This window comes from Pavona decussata, unplaced genomic scaffold (genome assembly GCF_977016875.1).
Source record: "Pavona decussata unplaced genomic scaffold, jaPavDecu1.1 SCAFFOLD_193, whole genome shotgun sequence".
Classification (NCBI taxonomy): Eukaryota; Metazoa; Cnidaria; class Anthozoa; order Scleractinia; family Agariciidae; genus Pavona; species Pavona decussata.
Window position 1 is genome coordinate 1,223,383 of NW_028145602.1, and position 14,118 is coordinate 1,237,500.

General features: G+C 39.7%; 1 pseudogene across 1 annotated transcript in view; it reads right to left on the minus strand.

Annotated features, from left to right (window-relative positions):
• Positions 1-2,251: 2,251 nt before the first annotated feature.
• LOC146461940 (short transient receptor potential channel 4-like) overlaps positions 2,252-14,118 on the minus strand; it is a 41,922-nt pseudogene continuing 30,055 nt past the window's right edge. Inside the window, exons 2-8 of the transcript XR_014857299.1 lie at positions 7,325-8,233; positions 6,553-6,856; positions 5,906-6,404; positions 5,329-5,527; positions 4,166-4,330; positions 3,581-3,646; positions 2,252-3,256 (exon numbers count right to left, since the gene is read on the minus strand). The product of XR_014857299.1 is annotated as a short transient receptor potential channel 4-like (transcript). The remainder of the gene's footprint in view (positions 3,257-3,580; positions 3,647-4,165; positions 4,331-5,328; positions 5,528-5,905; positions 6,405-6,552; positions 6,857-7,324; positions 8,234-14,118) is intronic.

Below are 14,118 nucleotides of genomic sequence, written 5' to 3' on the forward strand. Positions count from 1 at the left end.
ATTTTAACGACATAACTCCCGCAATGAAGTAGGTCATAGATAAACGTCTTTTAAACTTCTCAGTTTACTTCCTAATTTTCTCTAAGATGATTCCATTCACCTCCGCTATTAATACATTGTTACATGTTATTCTCATACAAGATAAGCAATATTCAACCCCTTACAATTAAAGCTAACTGGCGCGTAACTACTAACTTCTGGAATCTGAGATCTGACTTTGACTTTTTCAATTAACATGAGCAATGACGCCGCCCAACAATTACACAATCCTACCTGGTAACAGTGAAAAAGCGAGAGATATAAGCAAATAAAATATCTTTGGTTTCTGTTCTTGTCGAGTTTAAAATATGGACATCCTATCAGTGAGTAGATGGCTTTTTCGGTATTTTCGGGCTCAAATTACCTCATTAATGAGAAGTTGTTCTCTTTCACTTTCGAAGCTTTATTCATGCCAGCCATATTGGGAGTCAATTTATATTTGGCCTGGCGAATACAAGGACCTACAAACTTGGACAAAATAAAGGAAAAAATTAGTCCCCCATCCTCCCCTCTAAATCAATCAGTACGAATTTGCGTACAAAACAAAACGCGCCATGTTTCCATCACTGAAAAAAAAGGGGAGAAAGGCTGGTTGTCCAAGATTGTAGCTATCAATATGTTTGTTGAGACTCGCAATGCGTGCCAAACAAAAACCCCGAAAAGCAGACACTGAAAATGCCGCTCAATTTGATGCAATAGCCATTTTTTTTAACGCGATAGCCATTTGTACAGAGACCGGCCTAAATGGGGCCTGCAGTATGGAGTAAAAGATTCTTGACACAATGGCAGGGCCGTCCCTCATGTTGTTATTATGGTTTATCTCATGGCGAATATCATCAGACATGGTAATGTTCATCTTATTGCGGGGGTTGCTTTCCTGTAACAAATTATAAACCAGGTTGCATTCATAATTATCGAGATTTTAATAGGTGCGCGCGCCAAGTTCTTTTCTCTATACGAAAGATTAAAAACGATCTTATAGTCCGGTCTTTCTCTATATACCTACATTTGTTGGTAGATATTTAACAAAATAACTCACCTCGCGCGTGGATTAATTATTGGATGTTTGTACAGATTCCTTTTCCGAAGTTGCATGTAAGATCTTTCACAGTTCAAGCAAATATCGTATTTGGTCAAAAAGAAAGTCAAATTACAAGGAAAGTTCTAGAACTGACTTCGGACTTATTTCTCATGTTCGGGCTACTGCCTTACGCAGTCTAAGAAGCATATGTGAAAATACCTCATGAACATTCTTATCGCGGGATTTTGCAGTACAATTTCATTTTGATACGCATTTTTTCTTTTTTTTTTTGGGGGGGGGGGGGTGGCCTTAACCCCCCTAAGACGATAAAATTGGACAATTTTTGCTATAATCACAGAGAACTTCGCGTATTCGAGAGGGAGCACTTATTCGAGGATTTATGGCATTTTAGTGGACTGCCTGTCGACTAGCTTGGAGTAGTTTTAAAATTACACTTACACAAAAACAACACAGCAACAAGATACTTTACTGATGCTCCTAAATGTGGGATTTGATTCTCCTTCACTAGGAGGAGAGCTCGTGTTTAATTTTCAGTAATAATGACTTTAAAATAATTACAGAAACAATGGGGCATTACACTAGAAATATCATCTACAACAAAAAGTGCAAGTTAGAAGCTTTGGCATTTGCGGCGAAGGGCCTGGAGTGAAACTCTCAGAGCAAGCTAACAGCTAACATTAACTCTACCTATGATCCTAGTCCGCCGGGGTTGCAGCTATTCATGCATGCATGTATTAGTATATATTGTGAGTAGCGCATTAGTTACTTATTGTAGAATTAGTTATTTCTTAACTTGAACATGCAAATGTTTACTGCTTGTACACCTATCCAAGTAATATATGTAGTTGGTTGTCAGTTTTCCCGTCGAGCTTGATCGGTGACTGCTCGCACTATGTTTGTTCGGTATTAAAAAGCCGTTTTATCAAAACTTGTCGTTACATGGTGTCAGAAGAGGGATGATCACCAATGGCTTATCTTCAATCGCTGCCCGCACCTCATTCTATCTATATAAAACCCAATGTGGCTGAGAAATGGAGCAAATGGAAGGAAATGTGGTTACACTACAGCGTGGCGTCTAAAGTCAACAAAGAAGATGGAGAGGTTCAAGTGGCAGCCAGAGTAATTACTTTAGGTTTGGTTGTACGACTCTCAATCGAAAACCGCTCTACATAGAACAACTAAAACTACAACTTTATTTAACATGGTCAGTATATCCTTACCTAAGTATACAGCCGAGATAGCTGTGAGCTAGTTTACAGGTACGCCACGGTAAACAAAAACACATTAGAATTTTAAAATACTCACAAATCCAGTAATAAAAAAACGTCATATAATAAGAATAAAACCATCGAAAGAATAGAAAATTATTAAAATCCTCGATCAATAGAATCAAATTCGTGTAAGATTTATTGTTCTTAAACAATTTTTAAAAGCTGCATAAGTATCAATCTTCCTTGTTGAGCTCCATAATTTCGATGCGAGGTACCTCCGCGACTTTACTTCATTACGTTGTTGATTTAATTTTACTCAATCGTGGTAAGTCTAATACCGTTATGCGTCTAAGTTTGTTTGGAGTACACCTTATACTTATTAAAGAATACAAGGTGGTTGGTCCAGCATCACCAGATAGTATTTAAAAACCGCTTTATATGATGCAAAACTGCATTTTGGTCTATCAGCATGGGAGAAAGGCGTTGCAACTTCTAAACATCTCATCTTACTTTTTTTATTATTAAAATCGGGCCCACAGTAATTGACTTCTTGCCGTTGTGGATACCCTGCCTTATTTAGCTCAATACAATGTAAATGTTGTAAATGGCAAAACTAATAAATAAATAAAAATGAAATGAATTGAACCTAATTCAAATTACATTCACAGGGACTAATGTTGGAACTCGAATACGGTATTTAGCGTTCTAAGCAGAGGAAATAATTAATTTCCTGGGTTCTTCCTTTTTTAATTAGTAGATTAATGATTTAACTATATTTACTGCACTACAAAGGTGTTTCTTCGTTTCCAATTTTGTTTGGCTCACTGGCGCTCTGGTTGTTGTTTGCAAGTGGCGTTTTAGCCTCGTTCTCTTGCTCTGAGTCACTTGACTCGGTATCAGTCTCCGAATAGCAAGACTTCTTGGCCAGGTACCTCAGGATAAGATGGCGAATCACTTCACTTCTCTAAAAAAGGAAGAGCGAAAAAATTGAAGTGAATACACTCACTGAAAACCAGTAACTGTTTTTGTAAGGACCCTGTCAGGCGGTAAAGGATCTAATCAGCAACAAATTATTGGATTTGACGGTTTGGAAAATATTTTTTTCCAAAGAAAACACAGGCCAGATTGTAATTAGCTTTTCAATAGAATTGAACACTATATGACGGAAAACGAGAACATGCTTGTTGAGTTTGGTACTGGTTCGACTTTATGCAACAAACTAAAAAAAAAATAACCACACTTGAAACAACGTGTCAGAATTGAATAGTTGATTTTAAATCTCACCCACCTCCTTCCCACCAATCCGCGTGCTTTTCCTCGTCAGGCTTCGCTCCCGTTTCGTTAACTTTTTCAACTGACAATAAGAAATTGAGTGTATTATAGAGTGAACCATAAAGAATGATGCGTTAAGATCATATAGCCATTCATGCTACACTATGACTTTATTTACTTTCTCACTATTGATCTCTCTCTGTCTCTGTCTCTCTGTTCCTCTAGAAATACAGATAAATATTTCATTTCTTTAGAAATATTTCATCCTTCAAACGAAAGCCATCATCTGTTAGGCCCTAACCGGTATCGTACGGTATCGTAGTCTCTTTTCAACGTATATGCATCTACTGTACGGTTTTTATTTTTTTTTTTTCATTCATTCATTCATTCATTCATTCATTCATCCATCCATCCATCCATCCATCCATCCATCCATCCATCCATCCATCCATCCATCCATCCATCCATCCATCCATCCATCCATCCGTTCGTCCGTCCGTCCGTCCGTCCGTCCATTCATTCATTCATTTATTCATTCATTCATTTTCCATTTTAGTTGAGTTGCGTCGTAAAAAAAATTCAGTCATGAGATCCAACTTACCAAGTCAGATTCAGGACAGAAGGCTGTGAAAAGACATTTGACAACCCAGAAGACTGGAAGCAACAGATACAGGATATTAAATGGCGGGGGAATAACGCCTTTCTTGTAAATCCAGCTTAACCACAGCTTTGTCCTGGTGAATTTCCACTCGGTATCCAAGTTTTCCTGTCAATTGTTTGAAAAAACGTTGAGATACTTTAGTAATGAGAAATCATCATCACTGGAAGCAGCAGGGAACCTCATATAACTCATGTACAGGTGCTTTTGGCATGAAGAAACTAAGGCCCATTTCTCGAAATTCCAGATAACTCACCGAACCCGAAAACAATGTTGCGTGCACAACTCGGTTCATAAATAATTTGGTATCCACTCTTTATTGATTTAGAAAGCTTAATTTTAAAGTCTTAATCTAAAAGGCAAGTTTCCTTTGAAAATAGCACCAATCGATAAAAAAACGGTTTTCTGACACAAAAAAAGTTTAATTTATTGGGGCTTGCGAGAAACGGGTCCGTGTGACCGGGGGCCCGTTTCTCGAGAGTCCCGGTAACTTACCGGGCCCGATAAGTGTCTTTGGTGATAAATGTTTCTTAACAGAAGTCACTTTTTTGTTAGCTTCGAATACTAAATTTTAAAATCTTAATAAATTTTAATAATTCTCTGGAAACATTGGCCAAGCACCATGTCGATCTGTAATCACTGTGTAATCGTGCCTATGGTGAAAGATGGGATTGTAGTTCATTAAAGAGTCTCCCCGGTTACATAAGATGTCCACATTTTAGCGGGGGGGGGGGGGGGTGGCAGTGCTAACCAGTACACCACAGGGCCTCCACTGTTGGTGAGGTGGATCTAATAAGGATCACGATAAGGATTTAAACTAAGGAACACAAACGGGAATCGCTGAATAAATTCGGAGAGCATTAAGTTGAATATCTAACGCCACAAAAAGTTAATCGAAATTTGGAAATATGTCAGTTATATGTACGTGACAAGAGACAACTCCTTCACTCACTAAGAGAGCATGACGTACACGTTCTCTTGACCAGCCAGAGCCATTGGGTTTCTTTTTGATTGGAGAGATTGTCGGTCACGTTTGATTCAAGAGTCTTAGCCTTATACAAAACTTTCTTTACACGGGGAGGGTATATCATTTTGGAAGCTATTACCGTTATCCGAATGTAAGAATCATTCAGTATTGCGATTAGCATGTTGAGCGCCACAAGAACTGCTACGATGTTGAACGCACCAAACAACACCATGCCTGTTTTCCATATAGCACCGTAACCATTTTCGTCAAGTTTAAAACCACTTTCGTCAATCTCACCGAACAGCGACCAAAAGATCGTGTTCATACTATTCCCAAATCTGAAATGGAAATAAAATCATCTGTTAAAATGAAATAGTCACATCAAATGGCGCCTGTGTGAATGGGTCTTAACCCAGACTACGGAGCAATGCTGGGTGCAAGTTTTAAATTTTATCCTGTGTCCACCTCTAAAATTGCTGTGCTCGAGTTTCAATTAGCAATTGCGAAGTACAATGGTGATGTTTGTCTTGGGATGGACACACTACTTTGTCAGGCTCAATGTTACACCTGTAATCCAAGCAGTCCAAGTCTTTGATCGTCTTCACGTTGGTCACAAATGTAAGTATGGACGACTAGCACAACTGCGACTAAAACAATTTTTTTCTAACTGAGAACCGATTCTTAGGATTAAGTCGATTCAAATCAGTTATGCCAACCTTTCAAGATGTAGAGGATCAGTTTCGTTCGTTCCCGCTTCATTCTATTTGAAGTGCCGTCTGGCCTTGTCATACTGCATGTACAGCTTCGTGAAGCTCACGGCAAATGCCAGAAATACGAAAACAAAATACAGGAAAAATTTTGCCACATCTATCAGCATCTGTATGAATGCATGCAGTAGTGGACCGGTGGTGGAGTTGGCTTGAATGAAAGAGAGGTTCTGGGCAAATGCTAGAAGGATTCCCACGGTGAAGAAGCAATAGGAAACCAATATGACTCTATAACCTCGATCTTTTACGTGTGTTTCCCACTTCTGTACTTTCTCTGTAAGCGATGCACGTCCTGCCCACCAAATGACGTAGTGAAGAGTAAATGACGTCACTGAAGCTGCAGCCAAGAAGTTCCAATGGTTTGAACAGAAGCGGACTCTTCCTTGTTGGTAAAAGTCTTTAATGACGTCCACTAGCAGTCCAATGACGAACAATAGAACGACACAATCTGCACGGAATAGAAAAAAAACAATACTGAAACGAGAGGCATTGACGCTCGCCTCAATATTTGATCACGGAAACAATAGTGCTTATCTCTCAAATATAGCTCAGTACTATATCGAGTAAAATGAAGACTTTTTTAATCATTTACTTACCAAGAATGCTGTACTCCAGAAAATCACTCTGAGAATGGAACGACGTGAAAGCAAGCAAGAAAAGGAAGCTTTGGTAGGAACCACAATGGATGAGAAATTTTACACAAGGAGCGTGAAACATTCTGGCGACCTCGTGACTGGGACAGCAGTTGTCAAAAACGAACCAAACCAAGAACAACAAAGGAAACATAACAGACGACAGAAGAAGCAGCAGAGCCTGTTTCCAAGAACTTTTCTCCAGGAAGGGAACATCTCTGTAGACTTGTGAGTTTAAGACCAACTGGCTATAGGGATGACAAACGAACTACAGAAGAAAGATATTAACACTTGTTAGTACTAAAACTTGCATAAATTTGGTAATTTTTTGCACGCTGAAGTAAAAAAAAATCGTTCCAGTATCGGCAACTGACAGAATATCGTGACATCCATGCTTGTGCACAAGATTAATGAGCTAACCAAGTCTTCTGAGTGTCAAAATTTGTGAATGGGGCTTTGGGCCATTGAACGTCCTCCAGTCTTCTCATTTTGTCCTAACTTGTATGACGTCTTGCCAGATTTTAAGGCATTTAAGATCTCCTGCCGCCTTAGCTTTGACCGCGAGGAGTGGGTTCAAGTAAAATCATTCACCCGCCCTCCGATTATAAGGAGGAAAATTAACAAGGCTAAAACAAAGCATCCTATTCTCCTGAGAACATTGTCATGGTTATGTCTGCTGGAATTTGACTTTACTACTGTACAAAACAACATAAGAAAATAAAATAAAAAAGGATACCTTTTCGTTCCTTGTAGCAATAGCAAACTCCAGGAGCTTCAAGCATTTTCCCTGCCTGCCAGGGAGCATTATTTTACCTCCACCTTCCACCTCCATAACGCATCTTATCTCTTCCATCGAGCGGCATTCATTCAGCAGTGCTACAGCAAACTCTTTACACCCGTCACTGAGCTGTAAATACTCTTCCCTGAATTCGTATTCTTGCTCAGCCATGTCACCGAGTTCCTTGTTCAGGACGCATGCGCGATGGACGGGGTGCAGAGCGGGACCCTGCATGTTTTGGAGAAAGCACGCTGCAATGTAAATGGGACTGGCGAGTGCTCGATATCCGTTTAAACGGTACATGGCGGGTCCCAGTTTTTCGCTGGCCATCGCGTCTGAATCGAATGACCCGTGGGCTTTCTTTGGATCGCTGATGGTGAATCCGTGGCTCAACAAGAGCTTGACAATTTGGAAATTCTGCAACCATGCCGCTAGAATCAATGGTGTAATATATCCTTGACTTTTTAATGCAGATAGAGGTCGCGGTGATGCTTGGGATGCTGGGTTGTGAAATAACAGCAGTATTTCCACGGTTTTCGCGTTATTGTCTCGTACCGCATGCAGCAACGCGAACTCCAAGCCAGCCCCATCGCTCAGTAAAGCTCTAATCATTTCGTCTCGAACGGATACATCCTTCAGGTCTACTGCGACTTGTAAAAGTGTTTTGCCAGAACTGTTCACACAGTTCAAGTCGCATTTTAACTGGAAAAGACTCCTTACTTTCTCCAAATCTCCTTTCCTCACGGCTTCGAAAAGCTTTCGCTGTAAATTAGTTTTTGGTGAACAATCTCCATCTACTGTTAGTTCTTGCAGGAAAATGTCTGACGCTTCCATTGATTCTGGCGTCGCTTCAATTCCTGTAGACATCTGCAGATTAATAACATGATAAATAATTTTATTACAATAACTGGATTACTTCGTTTGCAAAGCCCGAAATATCTGGCTTAGGATTTACTGAAAACACCAATCAATTCCAAACTGGCGTAGCCGGCCAATTCGGATCTGACCTTCTTTTCCGGCCTTAAAGAGAGTATGAGGAAAAAGACCTTGATGCCTGATTTATTTATTTATTTATTTATTTATTCATTTATTTATTTATTTATCAGCTTTATTGGACACATCAAAATAGGTACAACTATTAAGAACAAAACAGAAATACAAGGAACAAAATGGCTGGTCCAAAGGGTATTGCGCAAACGAGACCCATGCGAGGCCCAACCCCTTAAACATCATTAAAACGTTTAATATACATTAAGAAATCTTTAGTTAAGCACGATGGCAAGGGCAGTCTCTTACAAGAGACCATGTGCAAGACATGTCAGTGTCATACGTGGAGTCCAGAGAAGTGGCATAAGTGGCACGCAGAAAACGTTTGAAAATTTCTAGGCTGGCAAATTGTTCATGTGAGGCTACGTTGCACGCAGTATTCCAGGGTTTTACAATTCTATGAAAGCACAAAGCCTAAAAAGAGGAGGTTCCGAAGCGAGCTGGTTTCAGAATCAAAGACGGACTCAGGGAGCGAGATCGTCCATGATAAACGAAAGTGACAAATTGATTGACGTTTAAGTAAGTATCATTGTGAAAACATTTATAAAAAAAACTACAAAATCCCTTATCTCTCTCCGTATGTTAAATATAAAAGTCCTTAAGCCTGGAGCCTATCCTTAGAAGACACCTCTCCGATTTTGGATCTTAGAATCCAGCGAGTAGGTCCTCATTGGACTCTCTCTAGCTGGACGGTTTTCAGGTTAACTTTAGCTTAAGACCACACCTCCGTCGCATAGCACAGCTGTGACTTGACTGGCGACAAGTATAACGTCCGCCTAACTTTAATGTCCGTGATAAGAGGACATGTTTTATAAGGAGACCCGGCATCCTGTTGGTTTTGGAGACGATGGACAAGACGTGAGGTTCCCAGGGCAACTTATTAAAGATTATGATGCTGGATCTTTCTCTATCTCCACGCGTTGTAAACTAGACAATTTAATATATGATTATAATTTTTCAATTAATAATTTTTCAATTACTTAAAACCCACCGTGTTTTAAATAAAAGTTGTTGTTGTTGTTGTTGTTGTTAGACGATAGCCGTAAAGGATTGGAGATTTCTTACGCGTGACTGTTAAGACAAGATAAAAAGATGGTAAATTTTCAATAAGCTCGGTCATGAAATCGAGAAAGGTGAAACATTCATGAAGTCACAAGCTTGGTGCAATTTGGACGAAATCTGAGTGCCGACGGGAACTGAAACCATGGCACAACACGGTCCGGCGTGTGGTTGTATTGTTGACCAGATCAATGGATAAAGTTCTTGCTTTATATAGCATAACAGCATTAGTATATAAACCCATGAGAAGCTTCTTCGTAATAGTTTAATACAGCTTTTGATTATTTAATTCAATTTAATGTTTTATGACACCGAATAATACCACAAACGCAAACGAACACTCAAGCACAAGAAGAAATTAAAGCAAACGAATACTGAACCGGATGAACAAACGGATAGCCAAAATGACTGAGTTAACGATCAAACGGTCCACTGAGCGAAAACAAGCGAACGAAAAACCGAGTGAACGATGGCGCGAAACCGGATGAACAGTTGAACGACAGAGTGGACAGCCGTTTCCTTTGTAGCCATAAGTGTTTGAAAGGATATGTTTTCTTGATATTTTAATGTAAATTAAACTTAGGTCACATAATTATTCTTTCGGAATGAGTGAGAAACGAAGTGGCTTTACTTCTTTTTGCTGTTATGTAAATAATGATAATCTTGAGCTAGTAATAATGAACTCACCAAAAAGAAAAAGAAGAAACAGCATAGATTGTCAAAAGTAAAAAAGGATACTTCTGCTCAGAAGGTCTGTCATTTTCGTAAGGAGCGCAATGAACCGACCCGGTTGGGAGTTCAAGAAAACGCTAAACAGTGAAAAATCGAACAGACGAGGGAATAAATGTAAACGTAAAGGTGAGTGAAAAATTTTAATTAATTCTAGGGTGAATCTCTCCCACCGCACGTTTCAAAATGTGGCATCACAGCTGGCCTTAAGAGCCTGAGCTGACAGCTATCTTTCTATGCAGTTTCAAGTTTCAGTACATTGATAAAACTAATGATTATTTGTACCTGAAAAAGTCCGGTTCACGCTGATTCAGACTGTTACTTCCATTAACTGGTATAATCCAACGGAGCGCATCAATTCGCCATCAGATCAGCTTGAGTGATTGAGTGAGGCTTTATGTCGTAATCATAAGTTAGTTGACTCGAAAATATAAGCTGACTTTTGTAACAAGAAACTAAAACGTTGGGAAGAAACGGTTGGAACCTGTGAAGAATTGAGCAAAGTTTCGAAAAGCTCGGCGGCATTAACAGTTTTTTCGTTAATGATCAGGCTCACGCTACTCTCGTACCCAAGTGTTTGTCTGCGGAGAAAACATCTGGTAAAGTCGAAACCAGTTTACTGAAACGGCGTCGTCATAAATCTAGTGCCCAGATCTTTTCGCTCTTTAGGAGATGATATTCACAATGAAGAACTATTTTAAAGTGTGCGATTATTAGGATTTTGAACTAGGAGCGCAAATCCAAGGTGTCTTAGGTTTATAATTTAGTCCGAAAGTCGTGCCAAGAAACTGAAGAAATTAACCCAATGAAGAAGCTAAGAGGATAGCTCGATTTACAATATAATATGAACTTTAATTTTCAGAAAGTTTCTAGGACTCAATTGCGAGAAACAACGATTGCATGACTAACTGGTAAATAGTGTCAAGAAATGTTCATTAAAAATTTAGCTTTTTGTACAGCAATTAAAATATTAGCATCTAGAAGCTAACAATGCTACTGGAAGGTTAACATGAGGGGCCTTCCCAAATTCGTCTGCTAATGCATTTTTGACTCGTGAATGCGCGCATGCGCAATGAACGAGTTATCGTAATGTGGGGAAATGTGACTCGCTCGGTCGCTTGATGTGTCGTAAACTTTGTATTAGGGTGCGTTCTATTGCCCCTATTCCGGAATAGAAATACATAGAATGATCACAAGAAAACCCATATGAGAGGTTTTTGAAGTTACTGAAGTACAAAATCGCTCTATCGTGTTAGCGAAATTTTACAGAAATGTCTTCCCAAATTTACTTGAAAAGAGAAATCGAACAGCTATTCCGCTTAGTCTTATTAACTCGTAAATACGCGCATACGCAATGAAAAAGTTATCGTAATGTGGGGAAATGTCACTCGCTCGATCGGTCGCTCGATGTGTCGTAAACTTTAAATTAATTTAATCGGAATTTAATCAAAATCATAAATAATTCATTAGTCTACGTGGCATGTTTTCACCATCATCCGCCGTTACGGGACAAAAAACAAGGACGTAAATCAACGCAACGAATAACTTATTCTTAAAAGAAAACAGCTAGTATGTGTGTTGTCTGCTAAATCCTTCCTTTTACCGAAACTAAGGGACAACTTTCCTTTCAGGACGGATATTTTCCAAAAGTTAGCCTGCGATTAGCCTCCCTCGCAGACGCTCCTTTGGCTCGTCTCGTTGGGGAAGAAACGAGCCAAAAGAGCGAGGGAGGCTAGACTTCGATAGGCGAAATTGCTCGTTTCAACAAACATCAAACGCAAACATGAAAACCTTTAAAGGAGCCGGCTTACCCTAAAACTCCGAGAAAACGACGTGAGTGAAAGAATAGGAAATTCTGCTGGTGCGATAAATCTCCCTTCAGTGTCAAACGTAATCGATAAGATCAGGACGTAAACACTGAATTTACATTACACCTAAACACAATACTTCACGCATTTCTATCTCCGGCCGCAAAATGTAAACGTTCAATTAACTTTAAAGATCCAAGGCATTTTCGTGTGTGGAAGGCTAAGGGCAAAATAGGAAACTAAAACTTCGCAACAAATTTCATTCGGGGTCCAGTGTGAGTGATAAGATTAATTCACCAGAACAAACATAAACAGAGCAAATTTGCTAATGCATAGGGACACTCACTGATAGTCTACTGAGTACCACACCGCTAGGTGCATGTCTCTATTTACGTTTACTTGGATAAAGCCAAAATAGCAACTTTAGCCAGATTGAAAGCTTCTTATGATGTTACAAAACGCTGACAAAAGCCGTCGTTTGAACGTAGAAAGGAATATCACCACGTTGAAAACACCGGCAAGATTTAGGTCACGTGATAGGCTACCAAAATCGTTCACGTGTATCAAGTTTCATTCAACAATAACACGACGCGAGGAAAATAAACTACTGAGGTTCTTGGAAGAAAAACAGGACGCTTTTTTGTCAATTGGCAACCACGTAAAACCACTAAAAGAACGTACACTTCCACCTTTGCGTTGCTTCGCGTATCGAAAGGAATCAGAGTGCGTGTGTAATTTAATTGTTTTGCGCGTTAAACTTTATACATAATGCATCCCCGCAATGCGGCTTGGGTCCCACAAATCCTTGTAGCTTAGTTTGATGCGAGTACTTCTTTACGGTTACCACCGTATTCACTTTTGCATTCACGAGTTGGCTCACGGGAGCCTTTGATTCCGGGATACAGTAAATCGAACGCATCATCTAAAGACACTTCCACCTTTGCATTGCTTCGCAAATCGAAAGGAATGAGAGTTGCGTGTGTAATTTGATTGTTTTGCGAGATAAGAAAATAACTTTATACATAATGCATTCCCACAATGCGGCATAGCGTCCACGAATCCTTGTAGCGTAGTTTGATGCGAGCGCTGCTTTACGGCTACCACTATATTCACTTCTGTATTCACGAGTTGGCTCACAGGAGCCTTTGATTAGGAATAAGGTTAGAGGAGAAAGAGAACTGAGCACTGCAGCCATAAGTATTGCTTATGTATTATTTACGTATTTACTTATTTTGCGCATTTATGTAATGAATAGCAAGGAGAACCGGGAAAAGTGACGGAGGGAGCAACTGAACAAATCAGAAACGCAAACGAATGCGCAAGCAGAAGATGGAGCGAACGAGCGACCGGATGAGCAAACGGATAGCCGAATGACTGAGTAAACGATGGAACGGTTCTCTGAGCGCTCACTGGCGAAAACGAACGAATAGCCAGATAGCCGAATGACCTAGTTAACGAGTAAAAATGTTTCCCTCGCCATTACGTTTACATTTCTTCCTTCGTGCGTTTCTTCACCGTTAAGCATTTCTTGAACTCTCTACCGAGTCTGCTCACTCTGCTCCTGACGAGAATGACAGACCTTTTGAGCAGAGCAACATTTTTTTGTTTTTGTCAATCTATGCTGTTTCGTGACTTTCTTTTAGTGAGCTCACTAAAAACACTTGCATAAGATTATCATTATTTACTTAACATAAAAGCAGTAACAACTAGAGCCATTTGGTTCCTTATTCATTCGGAAAGGATATGAGACAGAGATTTAAAGTTTGCATTCAGAAGCATTAGGTAAATCGATCCTTTTAAGCAATTGTGATTGCAAACCAAAGAGCTGTCCACTTGTTCATTCGGTTTTTCGTTTTCGCCGGTGAACGCTCAGTGGACCGTTTGATCGTTAACTCAAATGGCTGTCTGCACTTTGAGGTGCATCCACTCAACCGTCGCGCTAAATTGTTCTTCAACCGTTGACACAAAAGAAAACTTCTCTAACACAGCATTGAATTCTCTTAAAATCTAAAACACGTTCTCTCGCTGAAGATGTTTAAAAAAATATTAAGCTTTCGGCTACCTGACTGCGGCCTTTGACGAATGACAAAAAAAGAGCGCGAATGCATG